Genomic DNA, 20,313 nt, shown 5'->3' with positions numbered 1-20,313 from the left:
CTAGAAGGGATGGGTCTCAAAGCATATTGTTGCACCTGGGCCCACCCCTCACAAGTTCCGCCACTCGCATGGAAATTTAGATTTTAGGTTTTTTGGTTAAAGTTGTGGGCAAAGGGGTGTGTGTTTTCTTCGGAGGAAAAATTTCTAGTTACAGCTCTTTCTAAAAAAATACATCATTCTCTATGTCAGGGGTCGGCATCCTAGAGCACGTGGCACTGTTTTGGAGGGCACTCGCCGCTCGAGACAACTAGTGCACTCTTAGAGATCAGTCCCGATCTCAGTCATGCAAGCTGCCCATGGTGTTGCGTGGCTGCACAGCTATCCTCTTACGCAGCCAAGCTTTTGTCCCCAACCTTCCTGCTTCTTCTCGGCCCCTCCCGCTTCACCTCTTCAGAGCGGAGTAATTTTCATCGGCAGTGACAGACATATACTGTGTCAAGGTATGCATGGTGTTAAGAGAAATGTTTTATATAAAATGCCCTGTTCAGTCAGTGTATGTATGTGGGGTATATTGCATATTTAGATTAAAGTGCCCTGTATTACTATTTTGTGTGTGTTGGAGTGGTTGTTTTTCTGTGGTAGGGAGGGGGGTAGATCATTGGGGGGAGGAGAGAGTATGGGATAGGCCGATTATTTAAATTAAAATGTCCTGTGAATGTGTGTTGGAGAGGGGGAGTTGTTTTGTTCGGTGGGAGGGTGGGGGATAGGTTGCTAAACTCCTGCTCAGTGAGTACGTGGAGGGGTGGGATGGATGGCTATATATTTATATTGTGGCAGTATCACCAGAGATGGCACTGGTGAGCAGCTGATTCTGTGTGGGCAAGGACAGATCCACCCACACAGAGTAGAAAAGCATTATGGGAAGATACCTAATGGCTGCCTCGTGGAGAGAGCTCAGGTGTGGGCTGATGAGAAGGCAGACCAGTCAGGATGTTGCTGGAAACAGTCTATGTGGAACTGTGGCAGCCACAGAGACCAGTGAAGCTAAGTGAGCCATTGGGGGCCAAGAGGCCTGTGTCTGGACCTTGCAGGAGGCAAGGGGGGGACCTATGTCACACCTCTCAGACTGTGTGACATTGAAGCAGTGGGGCTGCAGGCTGAGGAAGCCAGGACCTACTGTATACCTGGAGGATACAGGGAAGGCACAGAGACTGTGAGAGACTTTATTGGCAGATTAGCTGCACCCTTATAGAGAGGGTTCAAGAAGTGAGTTAGATGCCCAAAATAGGGGCTAGGTTGTTAATTATTTTCTGTTTGTTCCCTGACTTTCCATGCTGGAAAGTAAGGCATCATTTATTTACTTGAAAACTATGTGTGGACCCTCATTAAGCACCTAAACACTGCACTAATCCACCCTCTGCCGAGCTAATTACCCCCAAGATATCACTAATTTTATATATATATATATAATATATATTATATATATATTCCAGAGACAAAAAAAAACCTCTGCCGAGCTAATTACCCCCAAGAGATCACATATGCGGGTGAGAATGCGGGCATAAAGATTCTACGCAGAAAATTCTACGCAAGAATATAAATGGAAATATGGATGCTTATTGCACTGCATAATTGGACTCTCCTAGAAAGCCAAAAGGAGACTCACGGCACCTGCATGGTGGAATGCTCGTCAAGGTGGTGAGTGAAGAGAAGTTTGTTGTGAAGTGTTTAAACAAAAAAATTGTCTACAAGTGTAAATCTTTTCTTTGGATTAAGCACCTAAACACTGCACCAATCCACCCTCTGCCGAGCTAATTACCCCCAAGATATCACTAATTTTATATATATATATATAATATATATTATATATATATTCCAGAGACAAAAAAAAACCTTACGGTTTCACATGTCCCATTAAGGCTGTTTAGACATGATCTGAAATTTCACAAAACCTATTGAATTTCTGCCACTCAAACTCCAAAAGCAATGAAATTACGATCATTAAGGCTGCCACCTTAATGGACGTGTTCCTTGCTTAATACAGATATGGTATGCCATCACACCCTGTGGTTAACTGCAGATTCAGCACTCTCAGAGTGAGATTGCTGTCACTCACAAAATGGTGGACCTGCTAATTCACAGAATTGTGTGCTCATTGGAATACACACATGCAGTCTATGCAACTGAGGTCTGAGCAGTTATGTGGCACACACATCCCTCTCAGTGCCCACAATCTTCCCATTCAGTCACCACAAACATTTCACTGAGTTCCAACATCCTTCTCACTCCATACATCCATCTCATTCATTATACACATTCAGCTTCTGTTGCTAAAACTATCATACTCTGTCTATACATGTACACTATCTTCACCTCCATGCTGCTATAACTTCCCCAATCCCTACAGCTGTGTGTTCTCCCAACTGTGCTAGTCTGCATGCCCTGATCCACACCAATATGTCTTTCCCCATGTGCACCACCCTGTCTTCCTGCATCCGTGCCACTGTTTCCTTCCATCTGCACCACTGCCTTGCCCCCAGCCATGTCACTCTGTCTTCCCCTTATCTCTGCCACTCTTTATTCCTCCATCTGCACCACTCTGTCCCTCCCAACCGTGCCACTGTCTTTCCCCTCTTACCCATACCACTCTGTCTTCCCACCCATTTGCACCAATCTGTCTTCCCCAATCCCTTCTGTTGTGTGTTCTCCCATTGTGCTCTTCTGTATTCCTCATCCACACCAATCTGGCTTTACCCATTGGCGCTGCTCTGTCTTCCCACATCCATGCCACTCTGTACCCCCTATTCATGTCGCTCTGTTCCCCCAAACTGTGCCACTGTCTCTCCCCCTAGTGCACCATTTTCCACCAATCTGCATCACTTTGGCTCGCCCCCATCTATACTGTCTAATCTTCTACATGCCATTCTGTCTGCCCCATCCACACTGCTATGTCTCCTTCCCCCACAGTGGCGTAAGTTCATCCCAGACGCTCGGAGGCCAGTTTTAATTTGGTGCCCCCTATAAAAAAAAAGGGAAAATATATATTGTGCATATCTATCTATTACATATGCACAAAAACACTAATATAAAATAGCCTTAAGCAGGCGCATCCATTGTTTCCCATAGTTCTGCCCCTGTTCCCCCATGCTTTTTTTTTTTTTTATAAACAAATTTTTTATTGAAGTGTCAAGTGTCACATTTACAGACATCACAATGAACAATGATGCAAATGCAATGAACACAATAGTTGTACAATAGTGCAAATGGTGTATACTATTATCCAAACAGCAAAGAGAAGAACCAATAGGTTCAATTTACATATGGAATAATTGCCATACCTAAGAAAATTAGAATAGTACAACAAATCATTGTAAGGACATAATAGAAATATAAATAAACTAGGTAGCTTGCCACCCCCCCCATACTCCACCAAATGTACATATAAAAAGTTATTGAAAGGAAAAAAATCCATCCACCACACTCTTATCCCATCTGCGCAGCTGTATATTCTGCTCAGACCTCAGTTGCATCGACTGCATGTGTGTATTCCAGTGAGCACACAATTCTGTGAATTAGCAGCATCACCATTTTGTGAGTGACAGCAATCTCACTCTGTGAGAGTTCTGAATCTGCAGTTTACCACATGGTGTCATGACATACCATATTTGTATTACGCAAGGAACACGTCCATTAAGGTGTCAGCCTTAATGATTGTAATTTCATTGCTTTTTGGAGTTTGAGTGGCAGAATTTCAATAGGTTTTGTGAATTTTCAGATCATGTCTAAGCAGCCTTAATGGGACATGTGAAACCTTAAGGTTTTGTTTATGGAATTTCATAGCTTTTTTAAAATGTATTAACTATTAGGGTTTGGATGAGCAAACCGGGCCACCTGCAGGGAAGAATTGCAACAAATTGGTACACTAGCGCAGGTGGAAGAGGGGACAGCACACAGGAGATGGTTTGGGAGGTGCAGAGTACGAGATGGCTGTAGGTGTGCTGGGTAGCAGCAGCAGCGGTGGTGTAGAGCAATAGCAGAGGTGCAGTGCAATGGGGGAATCAGTGGGTGACAGAGGGCTCACTAGTAGTGCGCATGCACCTGAGAAAATAAAATCAATGGGTCACAGATGCATGAACGCAGCAGTGAGATCCATCTCCGCATCTATGTTAAAAATTCAATGTGTAAAATAAAAAAAGGTGCCTCCCCCCAAAAACACAACCAGCACTGGGCTATTAACAGCCAGTCCTGGTTGTATTTAACCACAGGGGAAAAATGATGTAGGGGTCCCCCATATTTAAGCACAACCAGCACCGGGCAAGTCAGAACCAACTCTGGTTGCCAAAATACGGAGGATAAATGATGTAGGGGGCCCCCATATTCAGCGCAACCTGTACTGGGCTCTGAACCGGCCCTGGTCCTGGAAATACAGGGAGAAAAAATGAGTAGGGTCCTCCTGAATATACGAGAACCAGCAGCGGACCCTTTCTAGCGGGGGGGTGATGCCACAGCCAGGGGAGCCCTTTCACCTGGGCCCCCCAGCCAAAGCATCACCCCCTGGCCGCTAGTCAGCCCAGGCTGGGGACCCCCACCAAAAAAAGGGGTCCTCCTCTCCAGGGCATCCCAGGCCCACGCTGAGCGGTTGGTGCCGGGTTGATTGTGTTGTGTGGTCCATATGAAAATCTAAATATTGTCTTTTGCAGTAGTACTATAGGTTCCAGCAGGCATCATTGCATACTGGCACTTGGAGAACCACAAGTATCAGCATGCGGGGCATTACGGACCTGCTGTTACCTGTAGTAGTATGTTGAGTGTGGTGCAAGTAAAGCTTGAATATTATCTTTTGCTCTGGAACTACAGTTCCCAGCAAGCCTCCCCCGCATGCTGGTACTTGGAGAACCACAAGTATCAGCATGCAGGGCATTACAGGCCTGCTGGTACCTGTAGTTCCACAGCAAAAAATGAAAAAAAAAAAACACACACCATAGAAAAGTAAAATTTTATTAAAACATACATGCACACACACACACACGTACTCACACTATCTCACATATGCACCTAAGTAACCGTGTAGCCAAACTGTCCAATGGAGCACCTGTAAATATGGAAAAAAAAGAAAAAAAAAAAGATGCCCCGCCCCCCAAAACAACAACCAGCACTGGGCTTTGAAGACCCAGTACTGGTTGTGCTAAATACAGGGGACAAAATGATGTAGGGGTCCCCCGTATTGAGCACAACCAGCACCAGGCTTTTCAGAACCAGTCCTGGTTGCCAAAATACGGGACAAATGACGTATAGGTCCCCCATATTCAGCGCAACCAGCACTGGGCTCTGAGCCGGCCCTGGTTCTGGAAATACAGGGGGAAAAAATGAGTAGGGTCCCCCTGTATTTATGAGAACCAGCACCGTACCCTTTCTAGCAGGGGGGGGTTGGGCCACAGCCAGGGGAGCCTTTTCACCTGAGCCCCACAGCCGAAGCATCACCCTGGCCGCTAGTCAGCCCAGGCCGTGGATCCCTCCAGGGCACCCCAGGCTGATAGCCCAGGGCTACCCAGCACCCCTGGGCGGTGGGTGCCGGGTTGATTGTGTTGTGTGGTCCATATGAAAATCTAAATATTGTCTTTTGCAGTAGTACTACAGGTCCCAGCAGGTATAACTGCATACTGGCACTTAGAGAACCAAGAAAAAAATATGAAAATAAAACAAACAGACAGACACCATTTTTTCAAATATTTTATTTCTCACCACCTTCACCTGGGGGGCGGCAGCCTTTAAGCTCTTTTTCATGGCTGCCGCTCCCTCAGGACTTCTACAGCGTCTTCACCTGGAGGGCGGTGGCCATTAAGATCTTTTTACCGGCCGCTGCCCATCCAGGGATTCTGCGGTGTCTTCCGTCTTCGGCAGCTCTTCTCTGCTACTTCCCGGCCGATGACTGAGTGGACAGCGCCTCGCGCTGGCTGAATTTAAGCCTGAAGAGGACAGAGCCACACATAAGAGGTGGTGAGTATGGAATTTTTATTACAGGTACTCCATAGGATTATCTACTTGAAGAGGACAGAATGGCTACAGGGATACATAGGTGAGTATGTGAGATAGTGTGAGTACGTGTGTGTGTGTGTGTGTGTGTGTGTGTGTGTGTGTGTGTGTGTGTATGTTTGTATGTTGTAATAAAATTTTACTTTTCAACGGTGTGTGTTTTTTTAATATTGCTTTTGCTGTGGAACTACAAGTACCAGCAGGCCCGTAATGCCCCGCATGCTGATATTTGTGGTTCTCCAAGTGCCAGCATGCAGGGGAGGCTTGCTGAAAACTGTAGTTCCACAGCAAAAGACAATATTTTAACTTTACTTGCACAACACTACACAATCAACCCGGCACCCACTGCCCAGGGGTGCTCGGGATAGCCTACCCCCCGGCCGCAGCTAATGCCTGCTAACCCCTACCCCCTCTCCCCAGCATCCCAGCCGCAGCAAACGCCTGCTTCCTTCCCCCCGGATCCAGCCCCCGCTACCGCCCGCAAACGTCGGCCATCTTGGTACACCCAAGTGAAGCCACAGTGAATACACCTGCTGGAGGCTCCTATTGCGGCTGCGCAACAAGTTGAAAAGTCCTATCTATTCAATGGTGCATTTTTGAGGTAATAGTTTAAAAACTGTAACTTTCTAACTTACCTGAACCCCAAAAGGCCCTACCCTGGCACAATAGCTACCTAATAAAACAGACCACAAGTCTAAATTGGCCCCCTACCCTGAGTTTTCCCTTCCCAAAAAAAAAAAAAACAGACTACAGCAGAAAAGTGGTCCTAATTGAGAATGTCAGAAAAATTTGACAGTTGGAGCTTTAGATTACTCGCAAGTCCTCATTTTTTATATTTTTGCCCTGAAATTTAGCATGCCTCCTCACACACCATTTCCCTCTTATCAGTCCCGTAAAATTACCTTCCTTTATATTTTCTATAACATATATATTTTTTATATCTATATTGCACTTTTCTAGGACTATGAACTTTTTCAGTGGCCTCCTCCAACTATAGAGCACCAGATACTACAGCAAGCTCCCTGAAGATATGACACGCTGCAAAAAAACAAACAGCGAATTCTAAATAAATTAAAAATCTCTATTGTATTTTGTATGCAACAACTTTTTGATAACTGGATGAGTCAAATAAGAATATAACAGCCTACATCAATTCTCTACACATCTAACCAGCATATAAATATTGCATCTTGCCTTTACTATTTTTTTGTTATCCATTCATAGAAAATGTAAAAAAAAAAAAGCAAGACTTTTTCAACAAAAATGGCAAAACAAGAATGGTGTTGTGACACAAGCTGAGCGCATCATATGCTCTTTGTGTTGTGAGTCTGTTGTTGCACTCACATCCAGTGGTCATAGACATTACAATACAAAAAAGGAAGCATGTTGCGTCTTATGAAAAACAAACCAGTAATGTACTTAAGGTGCGTACACACTAGACGATATATCGTACGATCTGGGCGATAGGGTCCGGATTGTACGATCTATCGTTCACATCGTCTAGTGCGTACTAGATCATTAACAATGCGCGCTCCCGTGGGTCGTTAACTATATCCCCAGTCTGTACATGCAGCTCAATCTGGGGATATTGTTAGCGCCATGCTGCCGAATGCAGCATGGCCCCTCTACCCCCCAATCCCCCAATCGTTCGAAGTTGCCAGCATCAGCAAGTGTGTATGCACTTAGCGCTGCCGGCATCCCCGCCGTGTCCTGCCGCAGCCGGTATCGCTGGGTACACACATCATTAAGTGTGTACCCAGCTTTAGATTTATAAAACATCATGTAATTCGTACAGAAGTCAGCAATACAGCAGTTCTGTGTATTGCCTTTTACTGGTGGTGATTTTTTTTTGAAAGACAATTTTTTACAACGTTGTGAAGATTTTTTTAAAACTTTTCAAACAAAAAAATAGATATTATTCCTCAAATTCGAGATATACTCCTTTCAGGGCTTAACTGTACGCTAAGGTTTTTGCAGTTGAGGACAGTTGAAAAACTATCTAGAAAAAATGTGAAGCTTTTAGTCTAACTTTGGACAAGAACAGACAGACATAAATGATTTTATTTTCGGAAACACAAATCTGTTGTAGAAAAAGTTTGTACAGTTGCTTCTATGTATGGAACCACAATAGGGATATATGTTCTCAAGGTCATCATGGAAATTGGTGTAAAGTTTGATTTAATAAATAAATAGTTTACTGTATGTACTGCAATGGCAAGGACAGGTACAAATGTTGGCTTTGTTTAACTTCTAAAATGAAAGTTAGAATGTTATGGTTACTGTAGTCAAAAGTGTTTATAGAATTGTGGCACGGTCATCACAGATTCCACGTAAAAGAAATGGGATCTGAATATGGAGATTTTGTATTGTACTGTGATGTGCGCTGGCTGAGCAGGGGAACGTAGTCTCTCAATTTGTCAGTTGTCTGGATAAAATTTAAATATCTTTGTGAAATTGGTGATATTATCCAGAACTGGAAAGCACAGAATGGCTTCTGATCCTCATGTTTCTGACAGATATCACTGCATATTTAAATACTCTGAATATACAACTTCAGGGTCAAAGTCAAACTGTACTAAATTTGTATGAAAAGTGGGATTCTTTTACAAAGAAACTTCAGACTTTCACAGATGATATCATGACAAGTACTCAGATACTTTCCAACAGTATTTTTTGAGGATAAGCATGCAGAATTAAACATAAAACATTTGAGTTTTGTGTGTGAATGCTGGGGTAGAGTGTGTGTGTGTGTGTGTGTGTGCTGTAGAAATGAATTTGGGTACTGGGAGAAGTCAATGGCATGAGGGGGACCTGAGGTATGAGGGCAGCAGTGTGAGAGGAGCATGAAGGGAGTAGTGTGAACTGTGGAGTGTGAACTGCCCCCATCACACCTCACCTGAGCAGTGAGGTGTGATGGGGGCAGTGTGAGGGGAACAGTGATCTGCGAGGTGAGCAATGAGGTGTGATGGGGACACAGAGTCATGTGGGAACAGTGAGCTGTGGCGGAAGCAGTGATGTGTGATGAGGGTTGTGTGTGTGTGAGGATCAGAATGAGCAGAGGGGACAGCAGTGAGGTGTGATGGGGCAGTATGAGCTGTTGGGGAGGGAGTGAGATATGGAGGGAACTGGCAATGACAAAGTCATGCAAGGTGTAATGAGAGAGCTTTGGAGGAAGTAATCAGGGAGATATGGAGGAAGGTAGCAATGAGAGAGCTACCCTACCACATCAATGGTCCCACAGCACTGGTCACACCCCATGTGGCAGCACAAAATAGGTCCTTGATAAATTTCAACTCCAGGGCTATGCAGACTTCAATGGTAGGGTTAAACTGGCCTGGCAGGGGCCGGTTAAATCCCCGTAGGGCCTCCCTGCTTCTGAGCTCTACTATAATCAGGGGAAGAGGTCAATGCTGGGGCAGGGCTGGTATCTGATCCCTGTTGGGCTGCCTTGGTCCAGTGCTGTAACGTTGAGGAGTTTCCTGACCTGTGCAGGAACTCCTCAGTAGTGTCTGTTGTGCTCCTATTGGCTGAGTGACATAGCACACACAGTCACTCGGCCAATAGGAGCACAGACACACCCTCCACATAAACTGAGCGCTGAGATTGGAGGAAATAGGAGACTGCTAGACGCTGGAGGAAACTGCAGGCAGAACACAGGAAAAAAGGTTGGAGTCAGTGTGATACACAGTGTGAATGCCACGCACACAGTGGGCACCAGAGTGCGTGAGAGGCACAGAGGGTATGTATTAATAATAATACTCTACAAATGCTGAGACTGATTATTATTATTATTATTAGACAGATAAAATGTATTGTGTCTGGGAAAGTATATGCTGTGTACTTTGTGGGATGTCATGCCTCTCCCATTGATGACCACACCTACCCAATGATTGGTCACACCCCTTCAGCAGGTCCCTGCAGCTGTATTTTCTTGTTGGGCCTTTAATGCCTCATACCACTGCCTGGTGGTATAAATACATATCTGAAAAGCTCAGTATAGTAGTATTGAGAGATAAAACCGATGACTAGCTTGAGAACGAAGTATGCGGAATAAGAACAGGAGGTGACACAGCACTGATTACAAGGGCACGGTAATTGAAAAGTACACAGAAGACATTGGTATATCTATAATGGGTGCAGGATGAGCGGTGTCCATGGGAACCCACTCTGCACCCAGAATTATACACACTTCCCTGGAGTCCCGCGTGAATAGCAGAAATTAATGAGAAAATGGTGCGGCGACTATTTTCCCGATGTTTTGCGCATGCGCAAAAGAAAAGCCTCCAGGAATGTGGCACGGATGCCATGTTCCCGAAGACCTGCGCATGCACAGTAGACTCTCTTCTCTTAAACCGCCTCCGACAAAAGATGCTGTAGGATGAACACTAAGATAAAGCAGCCTGAGATATTTATGAACATTGCTCAAAGGTAAAACACATCTGCACTAAAATCCTAACAACCAATCAGCAATTAGCTCTTATATGTCAATTGGAAGATAGACAATGTTCTCAGTGCCCCTTAGGTCAAAAAGTTCAACCAGGCAGATGTGGAAAATGGCGCAATGCTAGGGGAAGGTAGAGAGAGAAGATCACTGCGAAGCTGAATTGTTTCTTGAGCCTGGAAGAGATTAATAAAGATACTTTAAAATGTGTCAATGTATAGGGACTATTACAGCTAAATTATTACTAATTATTAATAGTTTTCTTTTTACATAAGGCAACTTCAACTTGTGTTTAAGTGGTCCTTTAAATTAGGTGACAAGATCTATGGTCATCATCTTCACTGCTAAGCCAGAGAGGGAATATCAGCCGTTTAACTGAGACAAGATGACTTTTGTGAAATATGTTTGTCTGACAAAGTCACTGCTGTCGGAATGAATCACTTATTTGATGCCACAAAATGCAATAGAGCCCAATTAGCTCCACAGTGCTAATGTCTTATTGTTTTTTTTGGACCCCCAGATTCAAGTTAAGCAATCTTGGAAAGTAATTGGGGAAAGCGGATGCACTGAAGTCAAGTGTGGGATATTAAATAATTTACTACGAGCACATCTGCAGTACACTTATAATGGGGTCACAAGGAGCTTCCACATTGAGGGGCACATTAATTATTAAGAGGGGGAAAAAAGCCTTTTATCTGAAAAATACATCTATATTTTTTAAATAGAAATAGCTTTTTCCTGTTTTTGAATGTCTATTGTCGAGTACTGCTGTGACAGCCGCCACTGGGCTCTCTGGTAAAGGCCTATTTTACAAGGTGAGTGACAGTACTGTCCTCCAATCACTATCACGACCTCAGGGTGGTGATACCGTGCCAGGGAACAAGAAAAAAAGGGCTTTATTTGTTAAATAAAGCAATTTTTCCTATCTTATTTTCCCTGTATTTTACTTACTTTATGTATATACTTCCATTGCGCACATGTGAACAGGCATCACCAGCTTACGTTTGCACAGAAGCTCCCTGCAGTGAAGCAATTTCCTCATGCTGTAGGGAAGCCAGCAGACTGTAGCTTGCAGACAGTGGTGTAACTAAACATTCATGTGCCCCATAGCAAAATGGTGAAAACTGATATACATAGTGCTTTGTGGCAAGGGAGGAGAGCCACCGTAGTAGCTTCACCCATGCTACTACAGTACTTACTCCTTGCAGGTTAAACTATGAATAGAAAAAGAAAACTTACTATTTTATTGATTATTAAAAGTACATAGTTATTTTTTTATGCAGAGAACTCCTTTAACGTCTGATTTAATTATAAATTATCCCATTAAAAACAAATGTTTTCATAATTATTTTGTTATGCTGCTCTTCCTATTTTTCTATGCTGTGTAGTAGCTTTATATAGTCTGTAGGGGTCACTTTTGTTATAGCCGTTTAGTATGGCTAGGACTAAAAGCTCCCAATAGAAAACATTCTAGGGGCTCTATCTATTAAGGGGTGCAGTATGTAATGACGACATTCATAAAGTAGCCATTCATGATGTCCACACCATAATGCCGACCTGTGCAGAATGTCGACATTTAACAAAATGTCAACCTGTTCTGTATGTTGATATTGTGAATGTCGATACTCATATACGTCAATATATTACATTAGGGTTAGGCTAAAATATGTCAACATTATACCACTTGGGATTGTTAACATGAAGAATTTCACACCGATCATCAATGGCCGCCGATTGGCGTTTCCGATCGCCGGTTCCAGACGGATTGGGGAAACATCTGCCTGATGTATGGGGCCCTTAGCATATAAAATAATTGACATTAACAAACAATGGACACTTGAAGTTGGTGACAAATTTACAGAGCAGTTACTTAAGCTTTGAAATACAAGGGAAGCCTCTTGGGCCCTTATAAACCTGGTGCACATGGGAAAAAAAAGACAGGTTACAGCACATTTTCTTTTGCACAGAAGTATCTATATGATGGAGGTCTAGACACTAATAGCTCCCTATTAGTCCTCCATCAAGAATGCCTAATTAGTCCATCCTGCTCACATTTGCCACTTATGAGCAGATGAACTATTACACTTTGCCTGAGACTTTATGGGGGGCGATTAAATTCAGAGAGATTGCTGCAAATTACAAGGAGAAACACTCAGAACGGTGACACCTCCCGGCCACAAACATTGTATGTTTTATCTTGCACCCCATGGCAGGGCACAAGAAAATGCGCAGCTGAGCATCGCAACTGCACATCCTAGAACGAATTTTCCCCTATAACGTTTCATAGTATAATTGCTATTGAACATGTAAGACATAGACACAACATGGAATAATAAGGTGCGAATAAAAGGTTCTAGGAGTTGCAGATAAGTGTTACCCAGCATGGTGAATGCACATGGGCAGTCAGTCAGTATTGCCCCTGCCCTTTAGCTGAATTATGTCTCATTGAATGAAATAGAATGCAGCTCATACAGAACACATGTTTAATGTACTGGAGCTCAAGTAGAGGTATAACAGAGTTATTATTGCCCAATTACAATAACCCTAGTAGCTGAAGTGTAATCAGGACATAGTGTTGGAAGAATCACATCAGTGAAAGCATAATAGAATATCTCATGAGCTGGGGCACTGCATCAATTGTTATGAATTTTTAAAATAAAAATAATATTGATGTCACAGGTACATGACAATGTCAGCAGTTCCTAATCTATTCAACCATGTTCAATTGAATAGGTAATGAACCAAAAAAAATAAAAAATAAAATAACTGCCACTTGTCTATGGGAGTACGAGTACCGCATTAAAGATTAGCAGACAATGAGGCTCACATTGACATCTGTGCGGTATAATAGTTCTAGTCAACATGGAGAAGAGTTTCTGCAGCAACTTCCTACATGCAATATATAAGCAGCATCTGTGGACAGAAATTCCCGACAGAGCAATGAAAGTCATGTTCTCGGGATAACTATTTATGAAGATTTATATAAGCCCTAATAAAATGGAGAGAATCTCCTCAGCAAATCTATACTCTATTCAGCTGCAGGTAAGCCCAGTGCATCTGTACACTACATCCTTGCAAGGAGAGGTGACTCAATATAGTTCTTAAACATGTTTATAGCCCTAGTTGTCTCGTGGGACATCTGACCGCCAACGTGTCCAGCTCTACATAAGGAGGATGGGAATCGGTTGCTATACCAGCATTGTATTAGAAACACTGCACCCACCTGTAGGAAATGCTCCATATTTCTACTTATTTTCTTTATAACAATGGACTTTTATCTAGTTACAATTTTTCAATAGACAATGAAACCAAATAAGTGTGTGACTAAACCGGAAAAATATGGATTCCAAAATAATAATTGCACAAATACATGGCAACGTAAAACTTATACGTTACACAGGGACATAGGTATGCCAAGCGTCACAGGGACCGACCACTGTCCTATTTCACTAGAGTATAATCCGGTCCAGTGGTTACACGGCACTCATAGTAATAGCGTGTTAGAGACCCTTGACCTGAAATAAATCTATGCACATACCCAACAGCGAAGAACCTAATTTTATGCTTTCCTTAGGCACCCCATGGACACCATAATAGGTTCTGCATGAAAAGCCCAACAAAACCTAACACTGCTGTATAGCAGGTAAATTAGAAATGTGGTTTTATTTTGGCCCACAAGAAATTATCAGCAAATACAATAGTATATTACTGCTTCCACCATCTATAGGTGTTTTTTAAACATTGTTGAAATCTAGAACTGACTGAAACAATCGAAAACAAAAATCTTTCTCTAGGATCTAGCAGTAAGAACATGCCAAACCATAACCAGGACACTGGGCATTCTGCAACAAGGAGAGAGGTGCCAAGTTCATCTTTTGCATTAACACTATAAAAGAAAAATAATTTGCCCACATGGTAGGAACCACCAATTCTAACTTTTCAATCATGACTCACTTTGCTACTCCTAACCTGTGTCCAGTAGTCTGCCCTATATCATGTTCCCGGCTGTGACTCTCACTGTTCTACAACCTCTATGGACACTACAGGTGACCTCTGCGGATGGAATTATTGATGCTTCCAATGCTTGTCGCTGGCGGATTGAAATAAGGACAAGATTCTTTCTATTCTAAAATAATCTATGCAGCCTGCAATAACCAATAACACATTTTAGATTCCACAAGCAACTTTTCCTTTTAAAGATTTTTCTTTTTAGAACTAGTTAAGTACAGAATAATAAACAGCCAGCAGCTTTCTCATCCGTTCAAATTCATCTATGCCTGGTTCAAGAGGTAGAGTATACTCAGTGCATTTTTTTCAGATGGTATTCGCCTAATGGGGCATTTTTTTTAATTTATTTATATTTATTTATTTTTTTACATAAGTTTTAATTTTTTAGAACTAGCTCCAGAATCCGGAAGAAATCAGCAAAATCATTTTAGAAATGAACAAATTAATAAAATAAGCATCTGAAGACCCGTTCAGAGTATGGAAGCTACTATAGTACCAACACCTTTCTACTTAGAAAAGCACCGAGTGCACTGAATACGCATAAGGCACCCACATCTGCCAAATGCAACCACAGCGGAACTACTTATTTCTCTGATTGTTTGGGAATTTGTTTGGCCGTCTGTTTCATAAAAAGCTGCTGCAATTGCACAGCAAATATTATGGAAGAAAACCAATGAATCGATCAAGTTGAATAACCCCTCTTATAAACTGTATGTACAGGAGTCAGCAATCATTCCTTTACTTCTGGTTAGAATTGATAATATTTACGGTCAGGATTTTATTTTTACTATTTAAAAATAATAAGATATTGTGGTTTGGCGTGTTTATTATTACATATGTTTTAATTATTTTGTCAAAATGCACTAGGATAATTTCCAATATAAAACAAAGAAATTGGGCTACAAGAAGTAATGACATTCTGTAGCATTATAGCAATGTGCAAAAGCTTTGCAAATATCACACTAGAGTTCGCACTTCAGCAATTGAATGTAAAACACAATCACACACTCATTTTAATGAGAACAGTAATTAAATGCTTTAAATAAAACTATGGTTTGCTCACACAGTATAATAAATGCATGATTCTGTCTGCGTTTACAATTTTGTCTTGCCTACGACTTTATAACTTTAAAAATGAATATATATATATATATATATATCTATATATATATATCTATCCTTAAGTAATACCCTGTGAGATGCAGGCACAGATGCTATATCAGGGAGGTAGCCCATATTACTAAAGTGGCAATAATTTCAAAGGCAAAACCAGGTTGGTATAGCCTTTTAAAATATTGGCGCTTTAAAGATACATGGTAAATTACAGTATGTGTGATAGATAAATAGATACTGTTCAAGTTCATCAACATATACTATACCATGACTGTACTAGTAAAGATTGAATTATGCATTGTTTTACATATAATGTGAGTGTACTAACTATGCCAAACTGCTAAAGTAATGGTAATATACAATTTAACTTATAGTAAGCAAGCACACAATGGGCACAAAACTGTATTTACAATATAAATAAACCTGTGTTTACAAATAGCATATTACAGAATTCTAACATTTCTTTATAAAGGAATGTGCATAAGCCATATATTTATCACAATTATATTACAGACACAAAAGGCATATATAATATTCAATATGTATAATCCAACAATGCTGGTCAGCATTGCAGAGAACTTTGAGAGTATTACCTGTGTGAAGTGTCCAGGGTTCCTGCCTCACAGGAGTTCAGTTTGAGCTGTGCTGTCCATGCGAGAGGATGGAGGAAATCCTTCAGATCCAGGCTACAAATTGCAGCAGCGCCGAGCTGTCTCTCATTTAAATGTCTGCCAGCTGAGAGCTGCTCTCCAAACCTCCCACATCATTGGCCGATGGACAGCACATCACTCAGCCTGTGTGCTCTGCCGTATCCGCCCCTTTTAACACTTCCTCGGCCTCCTCCCCAAGATGTGGCTGACTTCTGTGACATAAGGCTGAAGTTAGCTTCTTATTTAGAAAACCTTAATTGTACATGATTAAATCAAATACGATTACTGAAATCATTTTGCTTTAACACCAAATGATGTTGCTTACACAAATTACAATTGTATTTTTCCTGGTCTAACATGGGTAAGGGTAGGAAATCAGGTGGCAACGTGGGCACAAACACCAGAGTTTATAATTTCAAATAGATAAGTGTAGTTTTGCAATGGTTAAATAATAAATACCATTGGGTCACAAATTTGACAGTTGGAATCAACATAAGGCGGACAGTTACTGTAACCCAATTGTATTTTACCTGAGCCAACAAGGTTATGGGAATAAATTCAGGTGGCAAAGAGGGCACAGGTATCATTATGAACAGGTAGCTGTAGTTCTGCAAGGTTTAAATAGCCATACACACTGGGAGATTAAAGTGGACGACTAAACGATAACGATATCGTTATCGTTCACTTTATCGTTCATTTTTTCACCTAAATGATGAACGATAACGATGAACGATGCGCGTTCCTGCAGGTCATTCATCTTTATTGTTCATCGGGCAAACATGCAGGCCAACATGACAATATTGTCAGGTTGCTGCATGTTGGGGAATGGGGGAGAGAGCCCGGCGCTGAACGATATCGTTAATGATATCGTTCAGTGGGTGTGCTCAATGTCATGAACGACACTGAGCACAGCCTGCCAGGGACACACTAGACGATATCGCTCAGGGAGCATATCGTCTAGTGTGTATGCTCCCTTAGGCCACACATTTTACAATGTAAATCAGCAAAGGGTGCTCATTTACATATAATACAGTTACATCAAAGTCAACATCAAGAATGTGCCGACATAATGAATGTCGACATTCTGGGAATCGTCAAAATATACCATATCCCCCAGTGTTGGGCAGTGACACAATACTATATATTATTTTTAGAATACTAGCACAAACTGTATTTGTTATTTTTCCCCCGCAAAAAATTAAATAAATGAATTATTCATATACATAAACCATAGGTCCATAATCCCACGTAATCATTTTTATTTATTTCACACACATATTACTTTCTTGAAGCATCAGTCTATTAGAACTTAAAAGTACATATTGTCAAACAAACTCCAGCAGCTACTATTACACTATTTGCACTGCAGTACATACTTACATCAGCACAAACACTTGTTGGCCTCTGTGGACAGTAGCCTGGCCCGTATTAGATGGTACAGAAGTGCATGACAGGGAGGAAGCACTCACTCTTCCTCCTCGCTACCAGTTCCTCCACTGATGAGTCTTCTCCCTGGTCAAAATTGTAAGTGGCGTGCAGACTACCGTACAGAAGAAGGAGGGCGGTGCCGCCACAGAGCATGTAGGCGCCATGTACTATACAATAGGCAACATCACTCAGTACTACAAACACACTAAGAGGTCTATGTACTAATAATCGCGGAACTGCGATATGGATAGATTATTATTATGTATCCATATCGCAGGGAATATTTAAATTTTTAATGAAAATATTCCCGCTATGTACAAAGGGGAACTCGCAGGGACAGTGGTTGTGATGACCGCTGTTCCTGTGAGTTATATCCCCAGCAAATTGTATAAGTATTTCACATTTGTGAAAGACCTCCTATGGAAGATGACACTGCAGATGGTGACAGCTTCTGGAGCTTGCGAGAGAAAGATCAAAAGGGCCAAACTCCAAAAAGCTTCACATTTTGGAGTTTGGTACATAGAGGTCAGATCGTAGTCCCCATTGATAATAATGGGGACTGCGATCTTAAGTGCACTTTGCCAGAGACATTGCTGTTTCAACTTAATTTTATGTAAAAAATCGCTTGATACATAGGCCCCTCATTAACCATATGTTGGAATACCTCCTTCATGTGTTCTCCTGGGTGGAATACATATTAGAGAAGTTATGTATGAATGAAGTGGGTGGGGTTTTAATGTTCAGCTCTTGCATCTGCAGTACCACCAGGGAGCAGCCAGGTAAACGCAAGCTAATTTCCTCAGTGGGTGGAGTCATAGGCAAAGCTGTCAGCATAGTCACAGACGGCCTTAGCGATTCTTAACAGCAGCTTCTCAACGCATGCTGTTAAAAGGAGCTGAAGTAGGGGTTTTAGGCAACAGGAAACCCCCTAAGTGTGCCGCTCTTACTTATGAGATTCTGGAGATTTTCTATCTCTGGGATTAGCATTGGTGCTTCCAAGGTCAGAAAAAGAGAGTCCACATAGGATACTGGGGTCCTAGGGGGTCCCTGAGACCTGGTGCAGTTGTAACCACTAATACTATGCTAATGACAAAGGGTATGTTGTGGACACGCAGGATTACCAGCATCTACAATTTAAAATAATTAAAAGGAAACTAATATATTACTAGACCGTAAATTTATCTTCATTTTTGAAAATGTATATTTTGAAAGTTAGCGATCAATTCCCACTATCTCATGCCCTATAGCATAATATATCCAGTATTTACAAACACATTTTTCTCCTTTACGGATGTCTGCGATTGTCTAAGATGTCTGTAAGGCTGTTGGTTATCAAAGAAAACCAGCCACGTTATATATCAACGTTATCTGGATGGAAGATTGACAATGTAAGGGTCAACAGGGTTAAAAGGTTGACAAATTCAAGTGGTCGACACGCACGTAATCTACACATTTTGTAATGGTTTTTCAACATTTTTACAGTTAGGGGTTAGGCTAGGGGAGGGCTAGGGTTAGGCACCAGACAGAGTTCTGATTAGGGTTAAATTACAACAAAAAGTTTCTACCATTTGTGTGTCGACCATTTGAACCCGTCAACCTTTTATCAGTGAACCTTATTTTAAAAATGAGTAAGTAGATCTGATCTATAAATGTACAACTGATAATTTACTATATTCATTTTATATTTATACATTCACTCAGCTTATCTTAGCATTATACTTTCAAGCATTTATCCAGGCAAAATTGGAATAAAACATACTTAGCCACCAATATGCAAAAATCACAATAATGTGCCCAATATTCGAGCCAATTAAAGATTTGTGTGGGGCCGAGGATAAATATTTTACAGGGGCTGCTACCAAGAAAATTGTCAAAATGACAAGCTGGTGATGTTATTAAAAAGTATAATGTGTAAATACTCCCTGCACCACAAATGTATGAACAAATTGTAGTGCCCACTGTTCACATTATGCCACATAGTAGTGCCCCAGTTCACATATGACACACAGTGCCCCCAGTTCACATTATCCAGCACAGTGCCCCAGTTCACATTTTGCCTCCCCACTATTCCGCACCTCCCTGTGATCTCAAATCTTGGAACCTGCAGTCTGCATCAGGATCTTTGAAGGAGCATCTGCTACGCTGCTGCCATACCACTGGTGCTGCCCAGGACCTCCTTGTTCCTACTCCTTGCTCCTCCCACTTGAGTACTCCCACCTGTGCAATGTCGCCTGTCACAGAATAAATTATTGCAACCTGTGCCCTGCCCTCCTCCCAGGGGACAGTGCGACGCTGGTGATGTAGCCAAGTGTGATGGCATTTGGACAGGCCACACTTTTGATAATCCACCATTGGCAACCATCAGAAATTAATCAGAACTGTCCTTCTGAAATCAGTATAGTTGAGAAGTATTAGAGTGCAGCTTAGATGGTCAGAAGTTAAGTGATATAATTACATATATAAAAGGTGTTACTAGAGACACAGAAAGGCAGTCATTTTAGAAATTAGAGCATTTCTAGAATGGAAGACAAACTTTGAAACTGAGTGGTCTTTTTACTAAGCGGTGTTAGGAGACAAAGTGAAATGAGATAAGGTGCCAGCCAATCAGCTCCTAACTGCCATGTCACAGACTGTGTTTTACAAAATGACAGTTGGGAGCTGAATGCCTGGTACCTTATCTCCTTTCACTTTGTCTCCTAG

General features: G+C 41.9%; 1 protein-coding gene across 1 annotated transcript in view; it reads right to left on the bottom strand.

Annotated features, from left to right (window-relative positions):
* Window positions 1-19,618, bottom strand: part of GREM1 (gremlin 1, DAN family BMP antagonist) — a 53,308-nt gene extending 33,690 nt beyond the window's left edge. Inside the window, exon 1 of the mRNA XM_088456510.1 lies at window positions 16,129-19,618. The gene's annotated coding sequence lies outside the window, so the exon portion shown is untranslated. The remainder of the gene's footprint in view (window positions 1-16,128) is intronic.
* Window positions 19,619-20,313: the final 695 nt, after the last annotated feature.

Source organism: Taudactylus pleione, unplaced genomic scaffold (assembly GCF_031769625.1).
Source record: "Taudactylus pleione unplaced genomic scaffold, aTauple2 ptg000707l, whole genome shotgun sequence".
In the NCBI taxonomy this organism is placed as follows: Eukaryota; Metazoa; Chordata; class Amphibia; order Anura; family Myobatrachidae; genus Taudactylus; species Taudactylus pleione.
The sequence above is the reverse complement of the archived record's forward strand: the minus strand, read 5'-3'. Positions and strand labels throughout refer to the sequence as shown.